At 38.1% G+C, this 19335-nt stretch overlaps 1 protein-coding gene across 2 annotated transcripts in view; it reads left to right on the forward strand.

The window, feature by feature from the left end:
* The window catches only part of LOC115223314 (nuclear hormone receptor HR96), a 95410-nt gene that overhangs the window by 44212 nt on the left and 31863 nt on the right, over window positions 1–19335 (forward strand). Inside the window, exon 1 of one of the 2 annotated variants that reach the window (XM_036512301.1) lies at window positions 5660–5726. The exons of the other annotated variant lie outside the window; for it this stretch is intronic. The gene's annotated coding sequence lies outside the window, so the exon portion shown is untranslated. Of the gene's footprint in view, window positions 1–5659; window positions 5727–19335 lie in introns of those variants that run through there. 2 annotated transcript variants of the gene reach the window in all.

The following is a 19335-nucleotide window of genomic DNA, read 5'->3' on the forward strand; positions in this document are numbered from 1 at the left end:
TATGTATGTATATGTGTGTGTGTGTGTGTGTGTGTATATATCATCATCATCATCATCGTTTAACGTCCGTTCTCCATGCTAGCATGGGTTGGACGGTTCGACCGGGGATCTGGGAAGCCAGAAGGCTGCACCAGGCTCCAGTCTTATCTGGCAATGTTTCTACAGCTGGATGCCCTTCCTAACGCCAACCACTCCGTGAGTGTAGTGGGTGCTTTTTACGTGCCACCTGCACAGGTGCCAGGCGAGGCTGGCAACAGCCACGGTCGGATTGGTGTATTTTATGTGCCACCGGCATGGAAGCCAGTCGAGGCGCCCCTGGCATCGGCCACGAGTCGGATAGTGCTTTTTATGTACCACCAGACCAGGGATCCTGGCTGGTTCAATTCGATTTCGATTTCGCTTGCCCCAACATGTCTTCGCAAGCAAAGGGGGTTGGCATGGGTGCCTGTCGTACGGTTGGATTGGTGTATTTTACGTGCCACCTGCACAGAAGCCAGTGGAGGCGGCGCTGGCATCAGCCACATATATATATATATATATATATATAAATATATATAAACATCTGTTATAGTGATATGTTAGAACCTATTCCATGGTATCATCATCATCATCATTTGATGTCCGTCTTCCATACTTGTATGGGTAGGAATGATGACAGGAGCCAGCCAGATAGAGAAACTACCCTAGGCTACTGTGTCTGTTTTGGTAGGGATTTTACAGCTGGATGCCCTTCCTAACACCAACCACCCCACACAGTGGACTGGATGCTTTTAATGTGGCACCAGCACTGGCAGGGTAACCAATTAACTCACAAGACAAGGAATTATGAGAGGGGAGGGGGGGCACTTGTGGAGGGGAACTTGTGTCAGAGGATGAAAGGTTAGAATGTGACAAAGAGTCAGAGGTACAGAAGCAGGGGTCCTGCCACAACAGAGGGGGGCATTAGAGGAGGGTATTCAGTATCCAATGATGAAAGGTTAGAGTCTGACAGAGAAATAGAGAGGCAGAAATAGGTGTCTTGCTATGGAGGAGGTTCATGGTTATCCAGTGAGAGAGAGAGAGAGAGGTACAGAAAGGGGCCAGAAACAAGTGTGCTGATGTAAAGAGATACAATATGTAGGGAAATGCATTGAGCACATATTCATTTTCACTGTTGTCCACAAAATCTGACCATCAGTTTCTGAGCTTAATCTAGAATATATTAAGCTCTAATATTTATGGTTATTTCTCTTGCTTAACCACGTCTCCTCAATCAGTTCATCCGTCTCATAATCCCCTTATGTCAAAGGATTGAATTGTGTTATCAACACCAAAAGCAAAGGTGAAATACAACAATGATTAACAGATTCATGTTCAAATCTGCTGTATCATATTGGTTTCAAATTTTAACACAAGGCCAGCAATGTTGGTGATGGGGGTAAGTTGATTACATTGACCTCAGTGCTCAAATGGTACTTATTTTGGGTTCAAAAGGATGAAAGGCAAAATCAATCTTGGTAGAATTTGAACTCAGACCATAAAGATGAACAAAATACCACTGAGTATTTTGCATGGTTGCTAAAGATTCTGCCAGCTTGTTGCCCCAGTGTGCTGTTTCGAATATCAAGAATCAATATCTACATTACCATTCTTATTTTTGCTGTTTTATGTACACAAGGTCATTTATCATCGTCCCCATCGTTTAACATCCATTTTCCATGCCTGCATGGGCCAGATGGAGTTTTATTGTAGCAGATTTTCTGAGGCTGGATGCTCCTTCCCATCGCCAATCCATACCTGTTTCCAAACACACATATATATTGAAGGTCTTCTTTCAGTTTCTGTCTACCAAATCCATCCACAAATCTTTGGTTGGCCCAGAGCTATAAGCAGAAGACGCTTGCCCATGTCGCCAAGTAGTGGGACTGAACCTAGACTCATGTGGTTGAGAGGCAAACTTCTTACAACACAATCACATTTGCATCTATCTATGTGTGTATGTATGTATGTATGTATGTATATATCCGTGTGTGTGTGTGTGTGTGTGTGTGTGTATACACACAGGGTGTCCCAAAATTAAGGCAACCAACTTTTTTTAATTTTGCCAAAGCAAAATATTGTTTTATTTCGGGTCCAAGCATTGCAATGGTAAAGGAAACCCAATTATTACACGACCACGTTTATTGGATATGACCACTTCTGTTTTGAATCACAACTTTAAGTCTAGGTGCAAATGCTTCACACATGGCATGCAACCGTTCTTGCAGAATTGAAGCCCATTCCTGGGGCAGTTTTGCTTTCAGAGTGTCGAGTGAAGCATGAGTTGTGCTTGAGACTCTTGTCTCCAAAATGGACCGTCAGAAAAATCCAACGGGTTGAGATCGGGGCTTCTTGAGGGCCATATCTTGCCTATGAATGACGGAATGTTTTTCTGAATCCAGTGTTGTGTCTTTTTGGAACTGTGGGACGGTGCCTTGTCCTATTGGAGGCTCTGAGGTGTGCCTTGAAAGTGCTCATTCACCCATCGAAGCAGTTCAGCTTCCAGAATGTTGCTAATGTATCACTGGGTGTTAATTTTAACACCTGAGGGCACAAAAAAGAGGGGAGACCTTCCAGTGCCTGTCACAGCTGCCCAAACCATAACTGGCTGTAGATTTTGATGTCAGTTTACGAGTCTACCCTCGATGGAGCCAGATACACCCCAAAGTTGGTCATTCTGGTGGTTTACTGTCTGTTCAATGTCAAATTTCTTTTCATCAGTGAACCCCAGGTTGGGCAGCATACCTTCAGCAATCTGACGCAGGAGAAGACAACTTCTCTCCAGTCTCATGGCCTTATAAACTTGCATGAGCTTATGACAGCAGATCATCTTGTAAGGGTGGGTCCTGATATCCTCCTTCAGCACTTGATACACCGATGTCTGGCTTATTTTTGTTGTGGCAGCCAGTTTTCTGATAGAATGACGAGGATTTCGCTATGTCTTTTCTCTGGTACTTTTGATAAGCTGAGGTGTCTGTGCACTTGTTTTTCAGTTACGTCAAGTTCAATCACCAGTGAAACCCGTCTCTTGAAATTTCTTGACAGTTTTTCAGACTGTTGTTCTGTTAATCTTAAGCCTTTATTGCTAAAGCTGTTTTACTTTCACCTCCTTTGTGGAAGGTTATGATTATGTTTTACTCTATAGCCATTATCTAATTTATAAATCTGAATATATTTAGTCTGAAACAAAAAGGAGACACACTATGCTTCTATAATGATGTATAATTTTCATATCTTATCACATTTATTGATAGTTATTAAAGCCTTAATTTTGGAACATTTTGTGTGTGTATGTGTATATATATATATATATATATAATATATATATATATATATATATATAGTGAGAGATGACGAGTAAGGTTTTACTTTGTTTTGTTACTCAAGAAAACTGGAGAAAGCAGTGAGTTATGTGCCTTGCACTCAGTGCATTGTGTGGTTAACATAAGATTTGAATTTATAAATTTAAATATCTTGTAGAACATTGTAAATTTCAATTATGCTCAAAATCTTGCTGGAAGCCAACCTTTCCTTTCATCTTTATAAGGTCAATGAAGTATCAATCAATTAGAAATCAACTTAATTGATTATTACTCCCTCCCCACAAATTTGAAACTTGTTAGATTTCGTTATTATAAAATAACTATTACGACTGTTGTCGCTGTGCATCATATTTCACCGATACACCTCCTGATAGAAGCCTAAACTTTGTGCCCTTCACCAGGGCCTGTAGAAAGGGTGTTCAGTCAGTACATTAATCTTGTATCCTAGAGAACTATGGAGGAGCCCATGGCTACATTGCTCCCTAAAAAAGAGGAACAAACAAAAATTCAGTCCTTTGAATTTTGCAAGGACCCTCCCACTCCCAGGGCCTGATAGTAAGTCTTGTTCTACTTTGCCAAATTTCTCTTTGAGGTCACTCACTATCAAGTTGGAAAAATTCAAGATACATAACATCTTTAAGGTGTTATTTCTCTCAGATCCAGCTAAAAACTTTGTTTCATGACAAGGAACAGCAACCCTCACCTCTGGACGAATTCACATAGGGACCAGGCCATTTGAAGTTATTTAAATGGCCCAATCCATGGTTCTGTACAACTTGTTTCTAATTAGGCACCAACCCAATTTGAAGTTATTCAACTTAAAAATTGATAAAACCTCTGAACATTCTCTTTAGACATGATGGGTGTTCTGTAGCTAAGAGGACACTCACATTAAATATTCTGCCAAAAAAAAAAAAAAAATGGTGCTATTGAGACAACTCGAACAAAGGTGCAGCACTTTGAAGGTGTTCATCAGAAATTACTCAAATATTTTATTCTGCTTGACCAGAGAATTGTAAATTAACTCATCTCTTCCTCTATTACTTAAAATCATCTGCAGCCCTCTACAATCTACTTCCTTCCACAAATCCACATACCCCGACAAGTTAGCATGCTCTGTTGTCCCCGTCAGTAGTGACCCCACTGAGCTGCTTTCTAATTATTTGATTAATTTATATTGTCATCTGTTGTTGATGCACCCCCCCCCCACTATCCTATATAATCAACACTAACCAGACGCTTGATAGTTTTACTTTTTAATTCCTTACTGGACCCTTCCAACTTCTCCATATGTCATCTGCAGTGGTGGCTCTCAACCACTTTGTTGCTATGAACTCCTTTGATTCCCATTTCACTCAGAAAGGAGACCACAGAGCCAGTCAATGCCCCAAAAGATCCTACTATTATATTTTTATAATTAAATATTATTAGGAATTGTATAAAAAAAATTTAAATATTTTGAGTATTGTAGAAGAAAAACCAGATAATTTTAACAAAATCTTATGTGGATCCCCAAGGGCCATATGGACCCCAGTTGAAAAACCACTGGTCATCTGCAACGACAATGCCTGGTCAGCACTACTTCTTTTAACTACTGGTCCATACTTTTGAAACCAGTCCCACTGCTCTTCTTCATATCACTTTAAATTGCTTTTCCATTTCTGGTGAGTTTTACTAATTAACAGAATTGGTTATTATTCTCATTCCACTAGATTCCCTGTCCCCTCTCTTGTCTCATAATTTCTTTAACTTCTGTTATACTTCTTTCCACATAACTATCCTAGTTAAGTTGAAGATGCTGGGTCTCAACAATACTGAGCTGTCAACAGAATTATTGCATTCTTGACATCCATACATATACCAACACTCTGAATTCCTTTCTCTAACTACCCTAACCTTTTACTAGGCACCGTCTTTCTCAACTTCTGCTTTTTACTTCCTAACTCTGAAACCAAACGTTCTTTCCAAAACTTCACTTCACCGACTTCAAAAGAGTCAAAAATCTACTTGATCTTTTAGCCAGGGTCTCTTTTGTTTCCAACCCTATCCTGCTCATAATCTCACCGTAGTACCTTATCCGTCCCTTTTATCTCCTACATCACAAATCAGAATGTCTCAAAATCCCGGTTTCACGTCATTGACAACATTCAACTTCATCACTACCGACTTCATTTACTACGCCACAAGCCCTATAATACTCCCCAGTATAGACGCAATCGCGTTGTCTGGGTGCCATATTGTCAACATTTCCAAAGAGACGTTGACAGTAAGCCTGTCTGCAGACCCGTGCTTTAGTATTCCAGTTCGTCGTGCTTACTCTGCAGAGTAGCCATCTACTTGTGGTATCACCTCAAACCACAGTTCTTCTCACACTCACAAACACAAGTATGTCATCTTTTGTACCTGGATAAAAAGTTTCCTTTGACCTAAAACTCGCCCTTCTCCTCAACCCTTTTGAAGTCCCGCTGTTGGTTTGTTACCCTCAAGCGTTTGTTTGCCTGTCTACATGTGAATGCACATACATAAGTTTCTATGTAATTTTTTTGTTAATCATCGTACACCCACGTTGTTCTTTCTTTTAAAAATAAAGCATTTAGACCTACAGTCCTCCTCTCTCTATTTTCGTCTTATTTTTTCCTTCCTTTCTCTAACCATCTTTCCATCAATTGTCTGCGTGCTTTTGGCATGTGGTATGTGTGTATGTACTGTGCATATATATATATATATATATTAATGTGTCATTGGCTGTGCCTTTTACCAACGTTAACTACTTACTAGTTCATAATCCCTTTAACTATTCATTCTCTCTTCACACGTACGTGTATATATATATATACACATGTGCGTGTGGTGTATAGATGAGAATCTGATACATCATTTCACGTTCCTCCTCCTCCTCCTCCTATTATTTTCTGCCTAGTTACTTAGGTCATTGACCGACCACATGCTTAATGTATGGTTATCTCCCCTTCCTCCAACTCTCTCCTTTCTCCTTTCTTCTCCTTCCACTCCTCCTCCTCCCTCCTTTTGCAGCTTTCTCACAAACTCCATCTCATTACGTTCTCGTCGTAGTTTCGCATCTCCCCCCCCCCTGCTGCTACAGTTTGGACTTGTCTGTTTCAAAAAACAGCACCTTATCACCTTTATGTGTGGTGTACACACACACACACATATATATATTTTTATCTTTTACTTGTTTCAGTAATTCAACTGCGGCGATGCTGGGGCATCGCCCTGAACAATTTGTCAAAAAAAAAAATATATATATATATATATATGCTTTATTTAAAAGCAGCAGAAATTCAACAAAACCTGTTACTCTGAGTTTCACGTTGAAACTCAGAGTAACAGGTTTTGTTAAATTTCTGCTGCTTTTAAATAAAGCATATTACTCTACCCCTGGTATTTGAGTACTCTTTTTTCCACATTGTTTCACATTTATGTGTTTACTCCGGTATATATATATATATATATATATATATATATATATTAAAAATGGGAAAGACTGGTTTATGGGATTACCTTAAGTTTCTCGTCCATAAAGGGTTTAGCTTTATGGTGTTGGCCCATGACCTCTTATTTTTATGAGGTCATGGGCCAACAGGTTTTTGGGATCTGACGATACACCATATAAGCTAAATCCTTTATGGACGGGAAACCTAAGGTATTTCCATAAACCGGCTTGACCCCCTTTTTATTTTTTTCTGCTCTACATCTTAGAGTGTGCTTCTCCAGATTTACGTTTTCTACAAACGAGACACACACACACACCATAAGCGTATCTGTGAATGTGTGTGTGTATGTATTCATTCCTTTATTTTATTTGTTTTATTAGATTACAGCCATGCTGGGGCACCACCTTGAATTTTTAGCCGAGTGAATCGACCCCAGTACTTTTTTTTAAATCTGGTACTTATTCTATCGAACTCTTATGCCAAACCGCTAAGTTACGGGTACATAAACACACCAACACCGATTGCCCGAGTTTATAGTAGAAGACACTCGCACACATGCACGTAGAGAAAGCTATGGGCTTGAGAAGTGTACGGCCTTGTGACACTTTAGGAAAAGGGCCTTCTAGCACAGCCTTAGGTTGGATAATGTCTTGTACATGAAACTTAGATTTGGTACACAGAAACTGTGGAAGGCTATCGTGTGTGTACACATCTGTAAGTATATGGATGTTTATGGATGTGTGTGTGTGTATAATATAGGTAGAGTAAGTCCTCTTGAAGCACATCTGCTTATTCCAGTATTACAATGCTGGATGTAGTTGGTGTCGTATTGATGTGAGGTACATATTAAAGTTGAAAATTCTGGAAATAATCTCTCTCTCTCCATATATATATATATATATATATCAAAAGGATGTGTTATAATACTATTCCACAGCCCTACCAACAATCCAATAATGCTAATCCACATATACAAAAAGAGCCATACCAACATTCCAACTACCTCCCATCATCAGCTGCCCCACGGATATAATTATGGTTTCGACACCTGGGCAGTACCATTCAATCCGGCGGTGTCAGCAGCACTAAAATAAGTGTTGTCTGGGAACAAACAAACCAAAGAAACCACAACTTTCGAGCACATTTATCCGATCCACAACCGTATCGATAAATAAATTCCATAAGTAAATTACAACCACTCCTTAATACGTAACTAAACAGCGATGGCTCTATTAAGTCATAAAAAATTATAATCCCTACCGTCTTTCATAGTGTAATATAAATGTAAAGCTTAATAACCACATTATTTCAATCAATCAATACGTAGGCAGGATTAAGCACTAACTTTACTAACAAGAGACATTTAAACCAATGTACATTGTATCAGTATTAATTGTAAACTGCAATTACTAAATTATATGCTAAATTGCGATCCATCTTTAAGTCCATATAAATAATAATCCCACCGGTCTTCCATAGATGCCACTATAATGAAAGTTCAAACGTTATAAAATTATTTCCTAACAAAACACGATTGGAATTAATTTCATATTTTTATGAGCGAAATACATTATTTCATCATTAAAAAGTTAATAATAAAACACTGCATACTCTTTAATATATCACCACTACAAGTTATAATATTAAATTACCAGTGACTAATATACACTTGAATTTCATTAAATAGGAACTAATAAAAGTACTTCTAATAAACTAAAACATATAAATGTGAAACAAGATAGGAAAAAATAGTACTCGAATACTAGAGGTAGAGTAATAGCTTTATTATTATTATTATTAAAGCTGCAAAACGTCACAAAATATCACCAAAAAACTGCTACTCAGAGTTTCACGTTCCTGTGAAACTAACAGATTTTGGTGATTTTTTTACAACTTTAATAATAATAAAGTATGTACGTCTGTATCTATGTATGTGTGTGTGTGATGATGATGATTATATATATATATATATATATATATATATATATATATATATATATATATATATAAAATGCTGAAAAGAAAACTCAAACGGCGTTTCAACTCTATGTATTTGGTATTTACTTACCAGCTCTTGTATTTAGTCACGGCCAGCTTTATGTGGCCTTAAGTCAGACAAGAAAGAAGGAAAACTTGAAAATTCTTTTGAAGGAAAGAAGCAGGATGTTAGTTGCAGATAGAATTTTCACAAAAGATTTAGTAATAAAAGAATTATTAAATCAAAATCTTGGTTTTGTACCTTATTTATATATAAATTACTACAATTAGCCATCATTTTTAATGGCACGGGGCCCAGCTAGTATACACATAAAATACACTTTAATTGAAATACAGTTTCCCCAAAATTAAACATATCTAATATAATAAATGTGAGTGTCAGTGTGTCACACTTTTCCAACTTTACACCCAGAGGCCATAGCCCAACATATCTTACCACTTTGGAATCAGGCTAATTCCTATGTTTTCATTCGTGTGATTTTTGCAACAATTTTTTATTACATGATTTTTAGTGATGAATATGATGATGATGATCATCATCATCATCATTGGGATGTGACTCTGGAGGAAGCAATTGCAACAAATTCTCCGAAACAAGCCAGGGATCTGTTTGCAGATCTTCCCATTTGGTGTCAGTTGCTTAAAAGCTAAATACTAGCTTAAAAGCCAGCCTATTGGGCAGTTTTTAAGTTAGTACGTATATATATATATATATGTGAATGATGGCTGTCCACTTGTGACCAAGGAAGACCATTACTGACCTTTAGGAACATTGTATGCTCTAGGATTAACTCATGTTTCGCATTTGTGGCTCCATTAGTGGGTAATGAGCCCTGCTATTGACAAGCAGACACAACTGCAAACATTGCAAGCCAAGCGTTCCCCACTCATTGCACTTGCAAGCAGCATGCTTAAATTCTTCTTTAACCTGTTTCCTCCATCTGTGGCGATGACAGGTATTGCTCTCCTAGTCGGTCTCCTGCATATCACAGGCCTTTATGAGGACTTGACACAGTCCTTAAATCACAGCCTTGGTTTCTGTGGGGGGGTCTCTTTCCACCTACAAGTTCCCCATATAACATGTCCAGTCCAACATAACCGGTGCTTGTGCACCATCGCCTCAATACTCAAGATATAACATACACACACACATGTATATATATATATATATATATATATATATATATATATATATATATATATATATATATATATATATATATATATATACTAGCAGTATCACCTGGCATTGCTCAGGTTTGTTTCGACCCTTTAGAATTGGAATTTCTGAAAAGTAAAAATTTTGCATTATGTAGCTTGTTATTCTCTTTAAGTGAGCATTTTTCTGGTTGAAATACGCCGAAAAATGATGACACAGCAGTAAAAAAATCTTAAAAAATAGGGATTTTCATAGAAAAAAAGCTCCTTTTTGATGTAAATAATTTTTGGTGTTAACATGGTCCGATTTGAATATTTTCTTCTACGGAGTGAAGAGCAAGCCTTCTTCTATCATACTCTCAATTTTGGTCAACTTGCGCTGCAGGGTCTCAGAGAAGATAGTGTTAGTTGAAGGCTACCAAACCTGCCACACACAGACAACTTCAGCTTTATATATATATGTGTGTGTCTGTGTCTGTGTTTCTTGCCCCACCATTGCTTGTCAACTGATGCTGATGTGTTTATGTCCCCATAACTTAGCAGTTCAGCAAAAGAGACTGATAGAATTAGTACCAGGTTTTAAAAAGAATTAGTTCTGGTATTGATTTCTTCAACTAAAACCCCTTAAGGCCATGCTACAGCATGGCTGCAGTCAAATGAGTGAAACATGTAAAAGTATAAAAGAATTTATTGTTGCCCTTTTTTATGTAACTGCTTTGCCGCCATGCTTCCGTGGCCCCAGCGGGATTTTTCTGAGGCAGATTTTCGTCTCCTGGCTGCCCTTTTTACTGTCAATCCTCAGTATTGGCCATGGGCTTCTTTCAGTTTCCATCTTTCAAATCCTCTCACACAACTTTGATTGGGTCCAGCTCTACATTAGAAAATACTTGCTCCTAAGGGCCATGCAAGTGGGACTGAATCCGAAACCATGGAGTTGGGAAGCAAACTTCATAAGGGTGCAGCCATGCTTTCACCTTCTCACTCTGTCTTTTGTTCTCTGTATTTGTATGTTTATACAGATGTATGTGTGTGTGTGTGTGTGTGTGTGTGTGTGTGTATGTCTGTCTGTGTTTGTATTTCTTTGTAAGATTCAAGTTCATAGAAGGGAGATAACTTTGCTCAGCTAATTCATTTGATAAACATAGTTCAATAAAATTAGTACAAGTGTAATTAGTAGGGTTGATATAATTGATTAAGACCCATTAAACTGGTGCTCCAGCAAGGCTGCACTCTTATGACTGAAACCGATAAATGAATAAAGGAATTTATGTCTGTGTATATCAGTACAGATTAAAATGTTTGCTTCACAATCTTGTAGTTCTATGTTTGATTCCATTACGAGGGCAGCACCTCAGGTTGTCTTTAACCGTCTCTCTTGAATTAACCAGTAACTTATAAGTGAAATTTGGTGGACAGAAATTTTGCTAGCGTCAAAGACTCGAATTGCTGAGGCATGGAATAAACTCCTCACATCAGTTGTTAGCTGTTAGGGCACTCCAGCCTTCCAGAAATTCGCCAACTCTACATCTGATGTTCCTTTTTGTTTTTTTCTTTAGCATGACTCCTTTACTGTTCGTTTTCCGCTTTTTTGTGCATCATTTTATGCACTGCACATACACTTTTGGCTACCTTTTCTGATGAGTTGTAGTGCACCTGAGTACTGTACATAATAAAAGGGTATAGACTCCCTTCAGTCCCAAATGTCCATGGGATAGCACCTAGAAAATTTCCCTTTGAAGCACAAATCTGGGCAAGGTTGTTTCATGGAAGACCAGCAGTCATCCATGCATACCAGTCTCCCCTCTCCGTGCCACTGATTTTATCCAAGGGAAAGACAAAGGGGCCGATACACCTTGGCACCAGTCATCTCATAACTCATTTCTACAGCTGAGTGAACTGAGGCAGCATGAAATAAAGTGTCTTACTCAATAACACATCACATACAGGAATCGAACTCGCTACCTCACAATTGTAAGCCCGATGCTCTAACCACTGAGCCATGCATCTTCACTGTAATATGATGAGTTCATTATATATGTGTGCATGTGTTTGTGAAGAAAAGGCAAGAATCTTCTAACCTTTGAGACACTTGTTACCATTTTCATGTTCAACGTTATAGAATGTGGAACATTATTAAACTAGCTGGAAGTCTCAAACTCAACCAAGTTCATGAAGCAGGTAGAGACTTGTAAGAATCTAAGAACATGAGGAATGTATTAGAAGATGGTTTGTAGAGATTTGTTAAGGAATGGTAGGTTTGATGGTATTACGCTCCTCTCTACTGTTGTTGCAAGTGCAGAGTACCATAACAATTCTCCATCACTGACAACTTACAACAGCATCTAATCTGTTCTGACATCAGGTAAATGAGGCAGGGAATATTTTCTACCTTGCTCATTGCAGAGATGTGCACCTATGATAAGAGAGAGAGAGAGAGAGAGAGAGAGAGAATGAGTGAGTGTGTGTGTGTGTGTGTGTGTGTGCATATAACAAAAGAAATAGGAAACATCTTTGAACTAATTAGCTACTATTTTATTTATTTTCACCTGTAGTTCAATGTACTGCAGTGCACTGGTGCATTGTAAAGGATATTTAGGTGCACCACAGATTTAAAAAAAATGTAATTTAAGGCTTTAGAAATTCTATCTTAGTGTCTGGGTACAATTTACGATTCTCTCCTACAACATGGTTAATAAAACAAAGCAGGCAGTAACTGTTTTTTATATTTTTTCTAAAATTTAACTTTAAAACATTTTCTTTTTAATTTTCCATGCAAGGTATACCAGTCATTATTTAATCTCCAGGGTACCGGAATATTTAAATTCAACTGCATTTTTTTCTACTTGATCTTCAGGGTGCCACAAAGTCAAATAGACTGTGAGTCACCTGTTTAGACTTTGTTTTTGTTGTGTAGCCCCAGGCCATCTCCAAATAGGCAGGCTTGTGTGTAAAGGTGTTCCCTCCACAAGTAGCCCTTATAACACACTTTTCTATCACTCTCCCCTCTTATTGGTTTCAAATTTTTGGCACAGGGTCAGTAATTTTGGGGCAGGATTAAGTCGATGGCATCAACCCTTGTGTTCAACTGGTACTTATTTTACTGACTCCAAAAGGATGAAAGGCAAAATTGACCTCAGCGGAATTTGAACTCAGAACATAAAGACAGATAAAATGCCAACAAGCATCTTGCTTGGTGTGCTACCAATTCTACCAGCTCGCTGCCTTACTCTTCCCTTGTATTACTCCCTTGTCTATCACTCCTGCCACTCCTGCCACTCCTGCCACTCCTGCCACTCCTACCAATGTCTCTGTTGCTCTTAACTTCTCATGCTTCTAGTACTCCTACTTTTCTTATTCCTCTTCTCACTCTCACTGTTTTATCTTCTTGGCATGGCCTAAGATAGTGAACAGCATTGTTTCCAGTGGATCTAGGGATGCCAAGGGACCTTTCTGGCTCTCTCTCTTTCTCTCTGTCTCTTACATTTATCACTCTAGCTCTCTTGTCCATTTTGAGGGATCTGCATAAGGAATCTCATCAGATCTGCATCTACCCCACTCGCTCAACCTGTACTCCCTACTAGCCATTTGGTATTGGCTTCCGTCATTCACTCACATCCTTCTATCCATAATTTTTTCATCCCTACCCTCTCTAGTGTTGGTGCCATGATATAAACTGGATTCAGTTCATTCTGTTAAGTGTAGGGGTGGAAGGATCCTTTACACTTGTCAAAGACATGACAATTTCTCTAGTTCTGGTGCCATAAAAATGCACTCAGTACACTCTGAAGTAGGTGATATTAAGAAGGACATCAAGCTATAGAAGCCAAATAAGAAAAATGAATCTTATGAGAGAGATGTGGTCTTCTGACTCATCTGACAGAGCAACATTGACCTGTCCAAACTATGCTAGCATGGACAACAGATACAAACTGACAATGACGAGGACAGGAGTATTTAATTTGTTCTTCTTTGTTGGGATAGAAAGTTGTGGACAGTTGTGTGATGAGTGGATACTCTAAAACAACGAGTGTAACAAAAGTGTGTTGAATCTCAGTGGAATTGGGAATAAAAAAGCAACAAACAAGACATCCCTCATCACACATTTTAGAATCTTATTTCATTGAGCTTATTATGTGTTGTTAAACGGTTCCTAAATATGGCTTTCAACAATTATTGAGAGGTTTTTTAGATCTGTTTCTGCTTTATAATAAATAATAATGTAAACAATTTATATTAGATTCATTTTAAATTAGTATTGAAATCATAAATAAAACCCATTTTTTGCTTTTGCTTTCATGCAAACGAAAACCTTTTCACTTTTACATCCTTTCAAGCAGCACTTTATATGTTCCCTTTGAAGTGTAACATATCAACAGGTAACCATCACCTGTAAAATAACGTTTTATACATGCATATTATTATCATCATTATTATTGTTTTTTATTTTACTTTTAATCTGCATGTTTGTTACAGTCACTTGCCAAGACACATCCAGCATCCTGGTGCAAGTGAAGGATAGAGATGTTACAGTATGACAGAAAGCCTGGGGAGGGGCAGTAGTGAAATATCCTCATGTAATACAACACAGATATTTAAATGGATAGGATTTTTCTAAAGATGTGGGCAGTACTTGTCAGCACAATCTTTTGCATTTCTCTGAGACATGGTTCTCCTGGGATATTATCTAGATGTTTCTGACATCCCATTTTTATCATACCTAGGGCACCCACAATAACAGGAACAGTTCTCGCTTTAAGATGCCACATCTTTTGTATTTCAATTTCCAGGTCCTTATATTTACTTAATTTGTCAAATTCCTTTACAGATATATTTTTAACTATGAGAACATTTACATCTATTAATCTGCAAGTATTTTCTTCCCTGTCTTTAATAATTATGTCTGGTCGATTAGCCTGGATTGTTCTGTTAGTGATGACTGGAAAATCCCAGAAGGTAGTGACTTTTTTACCTTCAACGATTGGCTCAGGATGATGTTCATACCAGTAAGCAGGAGTGTTGATTTTGTAGTGTTCACATATTTTCCAATGTAAATACTGTCCTACCTTATTGTGGCGATTTTTGAGTTTGTTTGGTGTCAACACAGAGCTCTGTAAGATTCCAGTTAATGATGTTGAAACTATATTGGACTACTGGAAGTGCCAGGGTGTTTATGGCTTCAATACGATTTTTTGAGTTGAGTTCAGTTTTTAGTTTGAGTCTTATTCTCCTGTAAAACTTCTTTCTTATTTTTTCCTTCGTGATAGCCTGTTGTATACCATCTCCTTCGTTTATCCTCAGGTATTTGTAATTTTTTTGTGGGTCATGCTCCTTGATGGCAGCATCGGTATCTAATTCAATGGAAGCCATTTGCCTGAGCTTGCCTCTTACAAAAGTTGCTTTAGCACACTTATCAAGACCAAAGTCCATCCCGATGTCATTACGGAATCCTCTGACAGTTGTTAGCAGCCCTGCTTGTTCTTTATCATTTCTAGCAAACAGCTTCTGATCGTCCATATAAAACAGATGGTTTATTGTCGTATTGTAAACTTTGAACCCATACCTGGTGTTATTTAGTTCGTTTGAGAGTGAGATCAGTGCCATGCCAAAGAGTAATGGGGAGAGGGGGTCACCTTGAAAGATGCCTCGTTTGATGTTGATATTGTTAGTTTGGCTCACTCCATTACTATGATTTAGAAGGAAATGTGTGTTCCACTTGGCCATGCTCCCTAGTAAGCATTCTGGAGATGACAGGAGGGATCTTATATACCTCAAGGGCCTTGAGTATCCAATTATGTGGGACACTATCAAACGCTTTCTTGTAGTCCATCCATGCCATTCTCAGGTTCTTCTTTTTGCTTCAGCAATCCTCTACAATCATTTCATTTAAGAGTAATTGATCTTTGCACCCATAAGAATTCCTTTTACAGCCTTTTTGAGCTTCTGGAAAGATAGATCTCTGTTCAAGGAAAGTGTATATTCTGTCAGTTAATATGCATGTGAGGATCTTGTGGGTGGTGTTGAAACATGTTATTGGTCAGTAATTCTTTGAATTTCTTATGTCTTCAGTTTTTGGTAGAAGGTATGTTGTTCCTTCGGTCAGCCAGGCAGGTATTTGCTCTGGGTTCTGGATGACATCAGTCAGAGATGCAGCAAAATTTTGGTCTGCTTCTGTCAGACAATTTAGCCAGAAGTTAGGAATTCGGTCCAGTCCTGGGGTTTTCCATTTGTGAAACTTCCTAAGAACGCATCTTAGCTCTTCTACTCCTATTGCCTCCTATTTCTGCTCTTCATCTTCATCCAGTCTCACTTTCTCATGCTCTATCCAGTCAGCTTTAGCATTATATTCTTTTTTGTTGCTCCATATCTTCTTCCAGAACTCTTCCATTTCCTCAGTCATAGGTGGCTCCTTTACTTCCATCTTACTTTTACCAATTTCCCTATAAAATTTCTTTGCATCTACCTTGAATATCTTTTGTCGTTAACATTTGATTCTTTTGTCATACCTTCTAAGCTGTTGGGCATCCACTTGTATTCATTGTTTCAATTGTTCCTTGGTTGCAGGCAGGTGTATAAAATCTTTGATTTTATATTTTTGCTTGATTTTTCTAGCTCGTTTCATCCTAACAATTACTCCTCTGGCAAGTTCATTGAGAACTGATACATCCACCCACAGAGATTATTATTATTATTAATATTATTATTTTTTTTCTTCTTTCAAATTTGCTTCCATTTCTTGCCGAGTGTCTTCCCGACTCCTAGGGCAAAGAAACTGATAGTATACATTAGTAGGCCATTAAACTAAACTCAATAGTTCGTTCATTTTTTTTTTTTTAAGTTAAATTAAAATACATGGGTAGTAATATTTCTCACATCGACAATGCTCTTCTCAATACGTGTGATGTACCAGTTAAGACAATCTTTTGCACTTCTAGCAGGGATGGTAAGCCAGGGATCATTCTCATATAATTTTCGGTTCCCTTCTTGATCATTCCTAGTGCTCCTACGATCACTGGTATTGTAACCACCTTGAGAGTTTGAAGTTATTTATTATTATTATTATTATTATTATTATTATTATTGTTATTATTGTTATTATTGTTATTATTGTTATTATTATTATTATTATTATTATTATGATTGTTATTATTATTATTATTATTATTATCATTATTATTATTATTATTATCATTATTATTATCATTATTATTATCATTATTATTATTATTATTATTATTATTATTATTATTATTATGATGATTGTTATTGTTATTGAGTGAGAGAGCAGCACATGCCATCAAAGTGATGCTGGGGTACAAATATATGAAGCTCTATACCCATCTAACAAGGGTACACCATGCACATGCATCACACCCACATGTGTGTGACATAGTGACCTCATATCAAGATGAACAGTGCATTACTTTGCAATTGGAGCCCAGTTAGAATTTTCTTCAGGTTCAGTAGCTCATCCAGCTCAGAAAGGTCCCTGAGTAACGCTATTTTAAAGATGATGAACGAAATATATGTTTCCAGAGGTGAATTATTCAAACTCCAAAGAATCCCTCTCAACACATGGCTATGCCGTGGCTTTTGATGTGCACACATGCACTCAAGTTGTGCCACCTGCAATGATATCTAGAAGGTGAATGTGTGTGCACTGTGTTTGTGGGGCACATATTTCTGCAACTCGTCTCTTTGACGGAGCTGCAGTTCTGGGTGAAGGGTAGACCAAGACTGGGTGCCTGGCACTCACTGTCCTCTACCAGTCAGGCAATAGGATTGGTGGATATTCCACTTTAGCTATTTATAGAGGATTAGTTGTTGGAGACTGTGGTGTTGATGAAGATTAACTGACCAGTCTATTCTGGAGGACTTTTCGGTTGGAGATTATTATGAATAATTTCCAGCTGTCTTTGGCTTGGCAGTGCTACTGGTTTGAGATAAACTCTACAGGCATGGGTGATGTGCTGTCAGACAGGCTTCTCCGAGGCGCGTGCACTCGTTCAGTGTCCGGGCATTGCTGACTTGTGGAGTTATGTCAAACAGCTGCTGTTGCATGTGGGATGGATCCGTCTGTTGTCTGAGTCCAGAGTGATGATTGCCCTGCCATCCTCCTTTGATTGGGCAGGCAAGGTAGTTTTCCTTTGCCTTGTGGCTGTGGCGAAAGTGGTTGTCTGGTGGATGAGGCTGAAAGGAATGAGGACAGAGACATTTCTCTTTGGTAAAGCCCTCATCGACTTTTTCCAGTTTCACTTGAAAAGGAAAGTGAGGGTGGAGAGGGAGGTGCTGTCCTCAAATGACTTGATGAAAAAAAGGTGGGTGAAAGTTGTGAAAATGGCAAGAGTGGATGGTAGCACTTTTAGTGTAGACCTGTGAGTCAGAGGAAAGGAGTTGGAAAAGGTATCTGTCCATGGTATTCAGGATGATCTTGCATGGTAAAGTTCCTTGATCTTCCCTAGAGGTCCACCTGTGCCAGGAGGAGCCTCACCGTCACAATTTTTTCCCCTTTATTGCTGTATACTTCACCTCTTTTAATGTATACTGTGTTTGCTTTTTTTTGTCTTTGTATTGTCCCCCCCTCATCCTTTGCCCTGGTGGAAAATAAAGAAATAATAATAATAATAATAATAATAATAATAATAATAATAATAATTATAATAGATTTCACAGTTATTCAAATCTGGTTTCTACCAAGCACACAATCAAATGTCATCTATATATCTATATGTTTTGTTGTTTCAAAACATATTGGTCTCAGTTTTTGGCTTAAACTGTAGTTGAGGAAGGTCATGCATACAAGTGTGTGTGTGTGTGTGTGTGTGTGTGTGTTTTGTAATAGATTGATTGTTTTAGGTTGCTTTTGGGAAAATCACGAATGTTATAATATCCTGTTTCATTTTTCTCTTATAACTAACCTTATTGTTTATTGCTATCTAAAATATTGCCAAGTATATAATGTTAATTTCTTCTTTGTAATTATCAACCTTTGATTCAAGTTGTCGGATTTTCATTTTCACAGTTTGGTGCCACCATCTGGTAGTTGTTGGGTGAATTGAAGAGAATTCACTTCACTGCAAGCATTCAAAGAAGATCCTCTTTTATGTCATCAAACACTTCCGTGTCATGAATTGGGGAAGGTCTGTAACAGTCATTGCCTATGCAGGGATGTGTTCAGCTGCACACACATTGCTGTGTGCTTTAAGAGTCCACTTCCCAACCACATGCGGTTTTGGGGTTCAATCCTGCTATGTGACCCCTTTAGTGAGGGCCTTCTTCTACAACCCCAGCTTGACCAATGCCCTGTGAATGAATTTGGCAGAGGGAAAATGTGTGGAAGCTTGTCTCATACACACACACACACCACACACACACACACACACACA

This window comes from Octopus sinensis, linkage group LG22 (assembly GCF_006345805.1).
Source record: "Octopus sinensis linkage group LG22, ASM634580v1, whole genome shotgun sequence".
Classification (NCBI taxonomy): Eukaryota; Metazoa; Mollusca; class Cephalopoda; order Octopoda; family Octopodidae; genus Octopus; species Octopus sinensis.